General features: G+C 43.4%; 1 protein-coding gene across 2 annotated transcripts in view; it reads right to left on the bottom strand.

Annotated features, from left to right (window-relative positions):
• Positions 1 to 16,650, bottom strand: part of GABRB3 (gamma-aminobutyric acid type A receptor subunit beta3) — a 224,166-nt gene that overhangs the window by 118,491 nt on the left and 89,025 nt on the right. The window lies entirely within an intron of this gene.

Here is a 16,650-nt window from a genome sequence, read left to right on the forward strand (position 1 = left end):
CAGCCTTCCATCTGTGGTGTCTTCCTTGCATCTTCTGACTTGCGTGTTTGAGCAGACAGCACACACAGCGGCCTGTGGAAGCCTGCCTCTCCTGAGACAGCGTGGCAGGGGCTTCCACTGAACCAGGCCTCCACTCTGCCGCTACTAAGTGACTCGCCCACCTGGGCTGCACCTTCCCGCGTCTGTAAAATGAGGCGGCCATCTGTCCATCTCTCCTATCGCTCCCAGCTCCGAAAGTATAAACTGTGTCCCGGCATTAGTACGAGAAGTAAAACTCAGTTCATTCTTCTTAATAAACTTATGTAACAAATATTGTCTATTAGAATTAAATGACTCAGAAAAAGCACTTCTCTCAGAAAAGCTCAGAGGCTTGATTTATGTTTGCTGCCAACGTAAGATTTTTCTTTAAGGTCCTTAAGCACAGTTAACCTTTGTTAATTTTACTCTGGATATCCTTGAGCACGGAATTTTCAGAAAGAATTGTTGTCTGGGTTTTGAGATCCTTGCAATCTGGGTCCCAGCACATGACGGGACACAACACACACTGATAATGAGACTGCCATTAGGAGCTCTGGTCTCAGAGCAGAGAGCAACACCCTCCCTTTTGCATTTAGACAGAAGGGGAACACAGTCCCTTCTCGTGGGGGATCCATAGCCTCTGGTACATTCTAAGCTTTTTCACTGTGCTCTTAGGGAAGGAATTACTTCTCTCTTCACCTTAACACATACCCCAGGTGCTGCGTTTGCCATGGGCAGGAGTGGGTTTATGACCAGCAGCTTGGACATCCTCTGTGGTTGACCTTTTGTCTTCTGTGGATAGGCACATCTTATTTTGTGCCTTACTCAATAACTATACGTTCCTCCCCTTTGAGCTGTTAAGGCTTCTCTTTCCTCACTAATTTTTAGATGGTTTCAGAGAAAACTGGTAGTCAGTGGTTTATAATTCTCCAACGTGAATCCCAATTGCAGAATATTATCCAAAGTGATTTTGACAATGAAACGCTAACCTTTGAAGAACTTGCCCTAGACCTCAGACCTGTCTGGGAAGAAATGGGGATGGGTGTTAGGTGACAAGCTAGCCACCCATATATCCAACCGTGAGGAAAATCCCAGATGGAGACAGTGAGCTAACGGCCAGCAAAGGGAGTATTAACGAGAACACGGTATGTCCCAGACACTTGGTTGCTGTCTACAGGTGATCTCATTAAAATGTCCACAGCAAACACGCGAGGAACAGAAGGTAATCTCTAGTTCTTAGACATCGAGTTTCATGCAGTTTTATTAAGTTACTTATGACACAACAACCGTAAATGCTCAGACACTCTATGTATTCTTTGTTTCGCATGCTGCTGCCTGTGCAAGTCCTCACGCATCTGTGAACTAACGCTGAGTCTTCCTCTCCCCTACTGACTGGCAATTCAAATGGAGATTGGCTGTTTTGATCTTAAACATCTCCAGGACTGCTCTGTTTACAACTGAAAACTAGAATTCAGCAACAAAGAAAGTCATAGAACACCGATTTGGACACCAGGTCATAGGCGAGAATAACGACACCCCAATAAATTGATCAAACTGTTCCCTCAAGCAATTCCATTCCTGCCCCTGGAATGTATTTTTTACTTTCCCACTTAGCGAAATTAACACCCACTGGATTTTGCCCTTACAACTTGGGGTACGGGTTTCATCATGCCTTCAACAGCCTGAGATTTGGAGAAAGGTGCATCTAGGGGGAGCACTGCCAGATGAAGTGATGTGAAGGGTCCCCTATTACAGGTTTCAAAAGACACCCTTCTTTAGTTTGTTTAAGGTTCATTTGCTGTTTGAAAAATTACAGCGAATTAAAAACAATTTATGTATCACGATGATGTTGAAATGAAAAGCTGATCATCTTCAAACTTCATTGTTAACAACACTGACTCAAGTGTCACATCTTCCAACACGTTCACCTGGTAGTTTGAGGAGAGAAAGAGCGGAAAGAGGAAGACGGACATGAGGAAGGGGTATAAATCCTCTTTGTCAAGACAGCGGTTCACCAGCAACGGAAGCAGCACGGGCTTCTACAGACAACCGGGCAGTCCCCGGAGGAGAGAGCCACGGCCCCCGGCGTTGCTGTGCATGCAGGAGACGACACGGAGGGTGGCACGTGGGGAGGGTCTCAGGAAGTGTTTTGCCAGCCTTGTGGGGAAAGAAGATGGAATCTCTTTAAAACGCACCCTTCAGGGAGCAGCAACTGACAGGAGACCTGACCCTCAGGAGGGAGAAGGTACATCTCAGCACATGGGTGGCCTAGGACCCTCCCAACACCTAGCTGATGACAAGACATGTGATCATGTCCACAGCAACTGAGTAAGTGTCGTAAGCAGTTTTGTTACATTGTGGTTAAAGCCACCTGGCCTCAGATGGTGAGGGAATTCTGAAATCCCAAGTCAATTTCCTCATCTCGCTCCTCTGAACTTCCATAAAGAGGATAAATATATCAGAGTTACTAGTTGCCAAATTTAGAATGCAAAGCAGCTGGCAACTGCCCAAAAAGCTCTGACAGTAAGAACTATTCCCAACATCTGGCGAAATTCCAAGCAGCAGTCAAATTTCATGGGATATTTTGAGGAACGCACCCAGTACTGAGACCACCTGAGAGTTCCAGGTCTAGTTCTGCCTTTTTTAGCCATAAAAGTCCCCACCCTTGGGAGCACCAGTTTCATAACTCGCAAAGCGAGATAAAGCCGGCGACACCCACCACGCACGTCTGCTATGATGTCCAGATGAAATGCCAGCGTGACCACACGATGTGAGTAAGCAAGCAGAAAAGCCCTTAGAGGAATATTGCCTCACTGACAATCAGTGCAGGTGAAAAACAGGTAGGCTGAGTAGTTTGAGATTATCACAGTGAAGGAACCTGGTGATCAGCTGAATCCTCAGGCAGTGGAGAAAAGTGTCACACACACATAATTCTGTGCATCGCCTTGATATATTTTTAAGTAAGACACAGTAAAGTGAAGCCTCAGATCCAAACCAAATTAGGGTTTCTTTTTAATCTTGAGCACCTGTATTGCAGGAGCCTTCTAGATGTCTGCACAGATCACCCCTTTCAACCATCCTAAACACTGGTCAGGCAGCAACGTTTATTCAGCACTCAGTCCGGGCCAGGTGCACTGCAAGGCCCACGGGCAGTGCAGACAGAAACAGCCCGGGTGTGCCTACAGCACACACATGCGACACTAGTCCAGGGTGTGGTGATGGAGGTGCACGAGGGATGCAGAAAAGATCAGGGTGCGGATGGGAAAGGGCTACTCCATGAAGAGGCAGCAGGCACCACAGGAAAAGCTGCTCATCCATCAGGGTGGAGAATGTGCAGAGTGCGAGCCTAGACCTGCACGGAGCAGCCTGAAATGCATCCACCAGGTGCTCGTGCTGGGCGCGGAATTAGCTCATTTGGTGCTAAGCTCTTAATTTAGTTGTCACACCTAACGTGTACTTGCCAACTGCCACAAACTACATGAAAAGCATTGATTATATAATAGACGTTGAGGTTTCAAGTAAATTCAGACGAGTTCGTCAAACTGACTAATATACGCCCCTAAATCGTGTCTTCTTTATGACAACATCGATATTTTAAATCAACAACTTATGTAGTCAACTCATCTCCACTGTTTCTTAACTTTAATCAGAAGACATCCTTAATAATTATCAAAACATGACCCCTTTGCATGAGCAGAGGCTTCAGAACTTGTGAAGTACATTAAAGGATGTATCTTCATTAAAAATATATCTCCCCGGGTGATTTACTGATGCCCTTTAATCTTCATCCACATTTCACCAAAAAGAAAATACATGTCTCTATTACCCCAGAAAGCATCAACATTATTAACACAGGCAAGTCTGCGTTTTTATAATTATTGTTTGCACAGGGAAGTGGCCCGGACGGAGGAAAAGGAAGCCCCTGCACTTACCTCCTCCCACGGGCACACCAAAATTTCAGCTATTTACAGAGGAACTATTGATGAAAACAACCTAAAGACTAAAAGAAAAGATATCCCACAACTGAAGATATAAAGAAGGAACCACAACACAACAGGAAGGAGGGACAGAGACGCGGAGCAGTCAAGACCCGCTCCCATCAGAAGGCAACCCACAACCGGGGGGTACCCACAACCGGGGGGTACCACAACCGGGGGGTACCCACCACGGCAGCAGACCTCCCCAGTGGGCACGGGGGCCGGCCCCCAGCAGGCTCCCCCGCCCGAGGGGCCTGCAACGGGAAGACAAGCACAGAGAGCATCTGGCTTGAAAGCCAGTGGTGCAAGCAGACGGGAGAGCAGGAGGGCTCTGGGAAACAGAGGCTCCACTCTTAAAGGGCACATGCAAAAATCTCACACACTGGGATACCTAGCACAGAGGCAGTAATTTGAAAAAAATCCCTGGTTCAAACCCACTTCCTGACCTTGGAGAGCCTCCCAAAAAGGCAGGAGGCACCTGGGCTGCCTCTGGGGACACACGTGCCAGCTACAGTCATTTTTAGGAGCTTGTTCTGCCACGAGGACACTGGTGTGGGCAACCGCCATTTTGGAATTCTTCCTCTAGACTCTTAGGACCGGGATCAACACCACCCACCAGATGGTCGGCACCAGTCTCAGGAACACCCCCCACCCCCAAGCCAAGCAGCCAGTCCCATCGGAGCCCAGCTGCCCTCACCAGGGAGCTGGCACCAGCTCCAGCCTTCCCCCGGACTCCCCAGCAAGCAGCCCTGGGTCCCAGCGTGACCCAACAGAGGCCAGCAGCCTCCAAACAAGGTTAACATACAAAAACCTGCTGCATTTCTTTAGACTAACAATGAAATATCAAGAAGGAAAGTAAAAAAAAGGATCCCTTATAAAATCGTATGCCCCCCAAAAATTACTTAGGAATAAACCTGGCCAAGGACGTGCAAGACTTACATGCTGAGAACTATAAAACACTGAAAAAGGAAATTAAAGAGGACTTAAAGGAATGGGAAGACATCCCATGTTCTTGGATTAGAAAATTAATATTGTTAAAATGGCCATACTATCTATCAAAAGCAATCTACAGATTTATCAAATTACTCAGGATATTTTTTACTGAACTTGAACAGATAATCCTAACTTTTATATGGATTCACAAGACACCCAGAATTGCCAAAGCAATACTGAAAAAAGAATGCAGCTGGAGAAATAGCATTCCCAGACCTCAGACAATACTACAGAGCTAGAGTAATTAAAACAGCATGGTACTGGCACATAAACAGACATATGCAACAGAGTAGAGAACTGAGAAGTAAACCTACACACCCATGGTCAATGAATCTTTGACAAAGGAGGCAAGAATAGCCAATGGATAGTATCTTCGGCAAGTGGTGTTGGGGGAGCTGGACAGTCACGTGTAAATCAGTGAAGTTAGAACACTCCCTCATACCACACACAAAAAATAAACTTAAAATGATTTAAAGACTTAAATATAAGACAGGACACCATAAATCTAGAATAAACATAGGCAAAACATTCTCTGGCATAAATTGTAGCAATGTTTTCCTAAGTCAGTCTACCAAGCCAATAGAACTAAAAGCAAAAAAACCCAAATGGTACCTAATTATAAGCTTTTTGCACAACAAAGGAAACCATAAACAAAACAAAAAGACAACCTGCGAGCCAAAAGAAAATATTTGCAAACTAGGTGACTGATAGGGGCTTAATTTCCAGAATATACAAACAGCTCATACAACTCAACGACAACAACAAAAAAACCAAACAAGTCAGTCAAAAAATGGCAGGTCTATATTGCCATGAATTTCCCTCTTAGGACTGCTTTCTCCTGCATCCCATTAGATTTTGTGTCTTTGTATTTTCATTGTTGTTTGTCTCAAGGTATTTTTTAAATTCTTCTTTGATTCCATCATTGACCCACTGGTTCCTTAGTAGCATATTATTTAGTCTCCGCGTCGTCGTTATTTTCTCGTTTGTTTTTTCCATGGTTGATTTCTACTTTCATGCCACTGTGGTCAGAAAAGATGCTTGAAACAATTTCTACTCCCTTAAATTTGTTGAGGCTTCTTTTTCTGTCTGAGTATGTAGTCTACCCTAGAGAATGCTCCACGAGCACTTGAAAAGAATGTATATTCTCTTTTTTGGGGATGTAATGTCCTAAAAATATCAACCAAGTCCAACTGTTCTATTGTGTCATTTAGAATCTCCATGCCTTACTGGTTTTCTGTCAGGAAGACCTGTCCAGTGATGTTAGTGGGGTGTTAAAGTTTCCTACTATTATTGTGTTCCCATCAATTTCTCCCTTTATGTCTATTAGTATTTGTTTTATATATTTAGATGCTCCTTTATTGGGTGTATATATGTTAATGAGTGAAATATCTTCTTCTTATATTGCTCCTTTGATCATTATATAGTGTCCTGCATTATCTTTGTTTATGGTCTTTTTTTAAAGTCTGTTTTGTCTGAAATTAGTATTGCTACTCCTGCTTTCTTGTAATTTACATTTGCATGAAATATCTTTTTCCATCCACTAACTTTCAATTTATGTGTCCTTCATCTTAAAGTGTGTGTCTTGTAGGCAGCATATTGTAAGCTCCTGTTTCATAAACCAGTCTACTACTCTATGTATTTTGTTTGGAGCATTTAGTCCATTGACATTTATGGTAATTGTTGACAGATACATGTTTATTGCGTTTTAACCTTTGTTTTCCAGTTGATTTGATATTTCTACTCTGCTCCTTTCTTTTTGTTTTTCTTTTTATGGCTTGATAATTTTCTTTTGTATTAGGTTGGTTTCTTTTTGGTTAATGCTCCCTTAGGTCAGTCTAGCCAGGCAATAGAAATAAAAGCAAAAATAAACAAATGGGACCTAATTAAACTCATGAGCTTTTGCACAGCAAAGGAAACCATAAGCAAAACGAAAAGACAACCTACAGAACAAGAGAAAATATTTGCAGATGATGTGACTAACAAAGGCTTAATTTCCAGAATATACAAACAGCTCACAGACCTTAATAACAGAAAAACAAACAACCCAATCCAAAAATGGGCAAAAGATCTAAACAAGCAATTCTTCAATAAGACATACAAATGGCCAATAGGCACATGAAGAAAATGCTCAGTATCACTAATTATCAGAGAAGTGCAAATCAAAACTACAATGAGGTATAATCTCACATCAGTCACAATGGCCATCATTTAAAAGTCCACAGATGATAAATGCTGGAGAGGGTATGGAGAAAAGGGAACCCTCCTACATTGCTGGTAGGAGTGTAGTTTGGTGCAGCCATTATGGAAAACAGAATGGAGATTCCTCAAAAACCTAAAAATAGACTTACTATATGATCCAGCAGTCTCACTCTTGGGCATATATCTGGAGGGAACTCTAATTTGAAAAGATCCATGCACCCCAGTGTTCCCAGCAACACTATTTACAACAGCCAAGACACAGAAACAACCTAAATGTCCATCAACAGATGACTGGACAAAAAAGATGTGGTATAATTATACATTGGAACACTACTCAGCCATTAAAAAGAATGAAATAATGCCATATGCAGCAACATGGATGGACTTAAGAGATTATCACACTAAGTGAGGTAAGTCAAAGACAAATATCATATGATATCACTTACATGTGGAATCTAAAAAAAAACAAAAATGACACAAATGAACTTATTTACAAAACAAAAAGACACAGAAACATTACAAAAAACATAGAAACATTACAAAACAGACACAGAAAACAAACTTATGGTTACCAAAGGGGAAAAGGAGGAGGAGAAATAAATTAGGAGTTTGGGGTTAGTAGATACAAACTACTATATATAAAATAGATAAACGACAAGGACCTGCTGTATAGCACAGGGAAATATATTCACTATCTTGCAATAACCTATAATGCAAAAGAATACTAAAAAGAACATATATGTATAACTGAATCACTAAGCTGTATACCAGAAAACTAACACAACATTGTAAATCAACTCTACTTCAATAAAAAATTTAAATAAAAAAGAACATTTTTTCACACTGTGTGCAAAAATAAAGTCAAAATGGATTTTAAAGACCAAAATGTAACACCTGAAACCACAAAATTCTTATAAGAAAATTTAGAGAATGCTGTTTAACTTCAGTTTTAGTATTTTGTTTTGTTTTGTTTTATCTCCTTAGAAGGGGGAAACAAAAGTGAAAAAAAAAAGGACTACATCAAACTGACAGGTTTTTGCACATGAAAGGAAACTATGAACAATACAAAAAGGCCGCCCCCTGACCGGGAGGAGATAACTGTAAATGACATATCTAATGAGGGGTTAATATCCAAAACAAGCAGAGGACTCACACAACTCAGTATCAAAAAAATAGTAACAATAACCCCACAAACAACCCAATTAAAAAATGGACAGAGGATCTGAATACACATTTTTTCAAAGAGGACATACAGATGACCAAGAGACAGATGAAAAAAGGATCAACATCACTAATCATTAGGGCATTAGGGAAATGCAAATCAAAACCACACTGAGACCACATCCCGCCTGTCAGAATGGCTATCATCAGATAACAAGTGTTGGCGAGGATGTGGAGAAAGGGGACCTCGTGCACTGCTGGTGAGAATATAAACTGGTGCAGCCACTGTGGAAAACAGTAGCGAGGTTCCTCAAAAAATTAAAAACAGAACTAGCCTGTGATCCAAAAATTCCACTCCTGGGCATTTTTCCAAAGAAAACAGAAACACTAACTTCCAAAAGATATATACACCCCTGTGTTCACTGCAGCATACTACACAATAACCAAGACGTGGAAGTAACGCGTGTGGCTGTATGGTGACAGACGGTAACTAACTTATCCTGGAGACCATTCTTTAATATACAAAAATACTGAATCACTATGTTGTCCACAAGGAAGTACTGTGTAGCTGTAGGTTATGCTACAGAAAAACAAACTTATAGAAAAAGAGATCAGATTTGTGGTCATCAGAGGTGGGGGTGAGGAGAGGGGAAAGTGGTCAAAAGGTACAAACTTTCAGTTATAAGATAAATAAAAACTAGTGATGTGATGTGTGGCATGAAAACATGTGCTGCATGTTACACATGAAAGCTGTTAAGAGAGGAAATCATTAAGAGTTCTCATGAGAAGGAAAAAACATTTTTGTCTTTTTCTTTAATTTTGTATCTACATGAGATGATGGATTTTCACTAAACTAATTACGTCGCGATGTAAGTCAAATCATTATGCCGTACACCTTAAACTTACACAGTGCCGTATGTCAGTTATATTAATAAAACTGGAAGAAACACAGGCTTTAGACTAAGTCAATGGTAAACACAGCCTATAAAAATCAATGTGTACCATTAAAAATGTTAATAAAAATAAAATTATTGCTTACATGATACATTTTTCCTGACATTTTACTTTCGACCTACCTATGCTACGTTTGACGTGAACTCTTGTAGAAAGTATGTACCATATTTGGATTATGTATTTTATCCACTCTGACAATCGTTGTCTTTCAACTGACATGTTTAGACCTGTTATATTTCAGGTAAATATTGATCGACTAGAGCTGAAGTCTGACAATTCGCTTCTTGTTTTCTGTTCGTTTGTTCCATTTTTTAATCTTATTTCCCTTTTCTTGCCATCTTAAGTCTTTCGTTTTAGAAGTCTGGTCTGATTTTATCTACCATGCTTTTGATTATTTTTCTCAGTATAGCAATTTAGTGTTTACTTTAGGTCTTTTTCATATATGTATGTAACATCGGGGTCAATGAGCATCAGTATTTTACTCCTTGGAGCAAAGTATGAACATCTTACATTTATTTAGGTCCTTTTACCATTCAATCTTTTAAAATAGAAATATCTTAAGAATTTCCTCTACATTTCATTGAGCACCACATCAGATGACGCTATAATTTTTGTTTCTATTTTCAAACACAGTTTTAAAACCTCATGAAGAGAAGGACAGCATGTTGTCTTTCCCATTAATTAACTCAGTCCACTGTTCTATCCTCCTCCCTGATGCACCAACCTCCTGTTATCACTTCTTTGTTTTAGAGAATTTCTTTTCAGTATTCTTTGTGGGTAGGTCGCCTGGGGACAAATTCTTTTATTTTTTACTTTAGAATATCTTTATTTTCTCTTCATTCCTCCAGGATATGTTTGCTGGATAGAGAATTTACAGCTGACATTTCTTTCAGCACTTGAAAACTGCTGTGCCATGTCCTGTCTTCCACGGTTTCACACAAGATATTCGTTGTCATCCAGGAGGAAATAACTGGCTGCAGAGAAGTTTTTGTTAGCTGGACAGTGTCGGATGAGGAACGACACTATCTTAATTTTGCAATGTACTGTGTTTGCTGGTGCTATTTTATACAGTGATGCAACAGCCTTGCAGGAAAATAAGAGCAGTTTAATAATAAACTATTCAACTTTTTAACAAATTTTATTTTTTTCATGGGAGAAGGCAATTAGGTTGTTTGGGGGTTTTTGTTTTTGTTTTTGTTAACAAAAGTACTAAGGATTGAACCCAGGACCTCGTGCACACTAAGCATGTACTCTATCACTAAGCTGTATCATTTTTAAAATATCTTAATTAAAAAAAAATGCCGTTTTCCTGTAGGTAACATGTCGTTTCTCTCTGGCTGCTTTCAGATTTTTCTTTTCCTTTTAGAAGTTTGATTATGATTTTTTTTTTGGCAGGATTTCTTTGGGTTTATCCTGTCATAATCCACAAAGCTTCCTGAATCTGCTGGTGTATGACTTTTGCCAAATTTGGGGAAATTTCCAGCCATTGTATTTTTAAACTTTTCAGCCCCACATTTTCTCATTTCTTCCAGGACTCTGGTGATGCACTTTTTAGGTCTTTTGTGGTTACCCCCAACACAGTTCTGGTTTGTTTTGTTTTGTTTTCAGTCTGTTTTTTCTCTGTTATCAGATTGGGTAATGTCTATTGATTTGTCTTTGAGTCCATTGATTCCTCTCTCTGCCATATCCAGTCTCTCATCTAGTGAGGTTTTTTTTTAATTTCATTTATTGTATTTTTCAGTTCTACAATTTTCCTTTGATTATTTTTATATCTTCTATTTAATTGCTGAGATTTTCTATGTTTTCACTTGTTTCAAGACTGATTACAGTTGCTCCCGGAAGCATTTTTATGACTGATGCTTTACAAGCATTGTCAGAAAATTCCAACATCTGATTCTTCTTCGTATTGGCATCAGCTGTCTCTTCTCATTTGAGCTGTCATTTTCCTGGTGACTTTCAATTGCATAATGGGCATTTTGGATATTATGTTGCGAAACTCTGGGCTCCACTCTATCTTGGTTTATAACAAGCAGTCACCTGTTTAGGTGTGGCATGTCCTGGTGGACTGGATGCTCAACTCCCCGGGGAGCCCCACCTGCCCTACCCAGCAGGAGTTTCTGCCTGGCCTCATTCTCTGACTCAGGACACCTCCCTGCAGACGTGTGGGTATAAATTCAGCTTCTTCCTAGACCTGCCAACACCTTCCCAGTGAAAACACCTACTCCTTGCTGGGCACTGAGTCCAGGGAGAAGGGGGAAATGGGTGGCTGAGTCACTTCCCTGCTGGCAGGTAGCTTGGAAACTCATTTCCCGGCAGCCCCACTGACCCAGGGGCCTAGGATGGGGTGGGGAAGACTAGCTCCATCCTGAACCACCACATTGCCACCACATTGCACCTGGAGTTAGGATGGTTAGAGGCTTGCCCTCCTGCAGGCTCGGGTGGAGTGAGGGACAGGCTGCCTAGTCTTGCCTTGCTCGTGCTGTTGCTGGTGGAGACGAAGGTGCAGGTGATGACAGAGGGTGGGAAGCAGAGAACCCATCGTTTCCACCTCACAGCCCCTCATTCGGCCCTCCTGCTGCTACATGGGAACGGATGCTTGGGTCTCGCTGAGCCCCGCTGCTGCAGGAAGCAGCTGCCTGCTTATCGGCCTGTCAAACTGCCTTGCGAATTTCGTTGCTACCAGGTCAGGGTGCAGGTTTAGCCCCCTGTCAGATCTTGCTGGCCCTACCCCACTGGGGAGCCCGGGCTCAGATCTCTGCTGAGCCCTGCCAACCGCGTCCTGACAGGAACTCGGAGCACTCAGTCTGCTCTGCCCAGCGAGGGGTGGACTGCTGATCAGTCCTCGCAAGGAACCCGAGTGATGTTGCCTGCCTGCTCTGCTATCCCAGGCGTAGGGACGGGTACCTCCCGAGCTAGCCCCAGTGTCCCTGCAAGTTTGAGGGGAACAGAAAGACAGTTTTCCCGCTGCTGATTGGCTGGATGAGGGTAGGGGCTGTCAAAACATTTCCTGTTCTGTTAGGCCACCTTTTCCTGGTCCTCTGCCTGGGGACAGACTTTATCTCCTTGTCCATGGATGCTCCCAGGTTACAGCCTTCTCCAGTGCTGCATCCAGGATACACCAGAGACAGAAAAACCCCGGGAACTCACCACTGCGAAACAGCCAGTACTGAGGTCCAAAGCAGTCTGCCTTCTTTCTCTTTCTTCCTTCCCTGTCTTTCCATGCCTCGGTGTATGACGTTTAGCGATTTAGCTGTGAGAGTCAGGAGCTTGGAGGGCTGGGGCTGCCCGATCTCGGCCAGAACTGGAAATCTTGTCTCCATTTATAAATTCGGTCACTCTGGGTAGTTACCTCCCAGTGTGGGAAGAAATCTTAAAGACCACAGAATTAAGTCTTCCCATTTTATAAACAGAAAACAGAAACTTAATAGAAACCTTTAACGGTAGTACAGGTTAGGCCAACTGCTCCTGAGAGGCTGGCTGTACACATAAAATTAAAGGCCTGGGATTCGAGGACGGAAGTGGCTTCTAAGTAGCAGCAGTCTTAGGATGAACACCCGCACTTTAATACTGACCCCGTATTCCAGCTACCGTGGCCTTCTGCGTCCCACACAGCAAAAGGGAGCCTAGGAAACAAGGTGCTGGAAGGGGGTGGTGAGGGTCACAAAGAGCCCTGAACACTCGCGCCAACACGCACCTGGGGGGCAGGGGACTTCTGACAGGTCCGTCCCTTATTCCTTCTGGGACGTGGCTTCCTCATCTCCAAAACCTCATCTGACTGCCACGCAGGTTTTCTTTTTTTTTTTTTCTTTCTGAAAGTGCCAAGGAACTACTTTATGTGGACAGCATTAGCATAAGTTACAAGGCTATATATACTAAAAACAAAAACATGGCTATTTTCAGTAGGTGAGAATGATAAAAGGTATGTGTGCGTGTTAAAATGGGGGCGCATCCTCACGGTGATAAAGAATATGAAAATTTACGTATGTATGTTCATGTGTGACTGAAGCACCGTGCTGTGCACCAGAATTGACACAACATTGTAAACTGACTATTAACTCAGTACAAAAACCAATCAAACAAACTTGTAATATACATATATATATATATATATATATATATATATGTATATTTTATTTGCCAAATATTCCTCAATAAAGTTGGAAAAAAAGAAGAAAAAAAAGGCAGTGTCACAGGTACAGGAAACCACTGTGCCAAATGTTTACAAGCATAAAACCTTTCCCTATTTCAGTGAATTCAAAGCTGAAACTCAGAACCTCAGGACTGTCATTCTATCAAGCGCCCGTGTGCGTGGGTGTGCACACACAGACACACACACACACACACACACACACACAAACACGCTGTTGCTTTTCACCCTGAAGCCTGTGCCTAACAGAAAGCGTGCTTACCTAGGACAATAGTACTGAAAAACGGCTTCTGTGAAACTCTTCAAAATCTATCCAAGTGTGATGCAATTTTTAGGTTTCAGGGGAAAATGAATTGCTCAGCTGAGAGCGTGAATCCCCTGCTCTACCCCAGCACTGTATTACTTGCAGGCACACAACTCTTAAGGCAGTGACTGAGTGGTTTATTTCTATTACCTGGCAGATGGGAAGTACGAAGTGAGTATTTTTATCACGACTCTTTTTGAAAAGTAATTTGTTAGAGCTGATGGAGTCTCCCCTCACCAGCCGCCCCGCCGGGCTTCTCCCGTGTGCAGGGCTGAAGGTACTCAGGTTTGCGCAGGAAGTGGGGAGGGGCTGAGGGAGGCACCCCCATTACAGGCAGGTCGTGGGCCACCTGCCGTTTTCCACGAGGGAGTTTAGAAGCAAAAGGCAAATGGAGAGGGGTGGGAAGTGGTCTGCAAGCCACAGAGAGCCTGACAGATGTGAGTTCTCTCATTAATCAGTATTACATGGCAAAGATGGCACCAGGAAGCAGGCAACTAGGGGGGCAGGTCTTGGGGACTCCTAAGCTCCCTTGTCTACAAGACTTGAAATCTCTCTGGGACTGGGGTCACCTATAGGGGAGAGGCACCTAGGGGACCCTGTGCCGAGGGTGCCCCACTTCCCGGAAGGAGAGTAGGTTTGGCAGAGATAGTATTCCATGGTCCCAGGAAAGACTTGGATGCCAGGCTGCCCTCAAATGGAAGCCATGTTAGGAGGAGACACAGGGCCAGTCCCTTCAGGGCCCAGGAGCAGCGGGCAAGAGGACCAGGGCTCACTACTTCCACACACCACCTCCAGTTCAGAACACGCCTCTCAGCCCCTCCCAGGGAGGCCAAGGACAGTCCCCGTCCTCTGAAAATGACCTTCGCAGGATAAGAACACATGCTTTTGTCCCCTCCCCAGAGCACCATTTGTGGATTTTTAGATGCTTTTGGTGTGAAAATCATGGGATAAGGTCTTACTGTAAGCACACTGCTCTGTGTTTCATGAACAGTCCCTTACAGCAGCCTCCAAAAACAGCACGTATTTGCATTTTATAATGAAAGAAAGTGGAGGGGGAGAGTTGCAGGTTTCACACTAGGTCAGAACAGAGGCAGGATTGGAGCCAAAGTCCCCAGCACTGGAGCCGGAGGAGAGAGCTGTGAAGCAGGGCCGCCTCCTAGGATTTCTGGAGACCAGGGTGTCTGCACCAGGGTCCTCCCGTCTCTAGGAAGCTCTGGGGTGTATCACACCCCAGGACTTTCACCTGCTTCCTTGTGCCATAACTGCTCGAATGCTATGACCGGACAGAGGGCAGAGTCCCCATGAGGGACCTGATAGGGATGGTAAATGACTGCAACATGACACAGCTACCCCTGGAATGTGTAGACCCCCGAAGACAGGAGGTCAGCACTGCCTAGTGTAAACTGCATCATTCCTCTTTTAAAAAAATGTATGATTTTATCTGGTTTATTTCAAATTCTTAAATCTACATTATATTCTCTTCATTATTAAAAGTGTGATCTCCACTAACCATTTGGTTCAACAGTCTTATTTTATTTATTTATTTGGGGGAGGGTAATTAGGTTTATTTATTTTTAATGGCGGCACTGGGGATTGAACCCAGGACCTCATGCATGCTAAGCATATGCTCTACCACTGAGCTACACCCTCCCCGCTAAACAGTCTTATTTTAATTCTTTGTGCTAGGGTCTAAGACAGTGATTCTCAATGTGGATTCAAATCCTGTCTGCACATTCCTAGGTAGGTGGCATCCCCAAACTTCAATTTCCTCATTTGTTTATTGGGGATCAAAACTGTCCCTTCCCCACTGATTTACCGTCAGCATTCAGTCACATAACCCATCCAAAGCACCCAGCGCGACATCTGTTGGGGTGGGTGTCTGTAAATGCTGACTTATCACATTACTTCCTTCATTATTGGGGAATCACCCCGCCTTCCCTGGAGAAGATGGGGTTCCACAATGTTCTCAGGACCCACATAGCCTCTTCCCAAGAGTTTCTAGAGAGCGCTCTCTTTCTGTTTATTTCAAACTTGCCCTCCTTCAGGACTCCTATTCTGACATGACAATGTCCCTCACTTTGACACTGTCTCTTTTTTTTAAAATCTGTTGGTGCTTTTTTATTTGTTTGTTTGTTTTGTATTATTTTATTACTTTTTTTGTCGGGGGGGCAGGTAATTAGGTTTATTTATTTTTAATGGAGGCACTGGGGATTGAACCCAAGACCTCATACATGCTAAGCACGTGCTCTACCACTTGAGCTATACCCTCTCCCCTCACGTTGTCTCTTATCTTCTTAAATCTTAGCCCAAGACTTCTTTTCTGTTTTCACACCATATTTGCCATTTTTCCCACAACCACCCAGCAGCACGTCCCTATAAGAGGTCTGACTTGTCCCAGGATCTTCCACCCTTCACCCTGACCCCTCTCCTTTGGGTCAAGTACCTTTCCTGCAATGCCCCTCCCTAGATCCAGCTGCCATTCTCCCCAGAGGGTCCTGGTGCCACACAAGATGCCATCGGCATGAATGTCCAAACACAACACAGCGCTTCCAGAGAGGGGCTCAGCCCCTACCTCACCTGCTCACCCTGTGCCAGAGGAACTGGGGCCCAGCGGGGACAGATGCCCTGGACCACACGGCCAACAGCCGGGAGAGACCAACCAGGCCCAGCCCAGGACGAGAATCCACGAGGGACTGGAGCAAGTTCACAGCATCAAGTCAACGTGTTCTTAGAGTTTTTACGTTACACTTGGAAGCACGGTTAAGTCTAGGCTCTCCTACAGCCCCATGCTCCCCTCCTCAGAGTTCCTCGGGGAGATGGGCATTAGTCCGAAAAACTTCAAAATGCTATCTAAACTGAGTCTATGTAGGTAGACTTCTGCAAGCTTATCACAAAAC

This window comes from Camelus ferus, chromosome 27, assembly GCF_009834535.1.
Source record: "Camelus ferus isolate YT-003-E chromosome 27, BCGSAC_Cfer_1.0, whole genome shotgun sequence".
NCBI classification, from domain to species: domain Eukaryota; kingdom Metazoa; phylum Chordata; class Mammalia; order Artiodactyla; family Camelidae; genus Camelus; species Camelus ferus.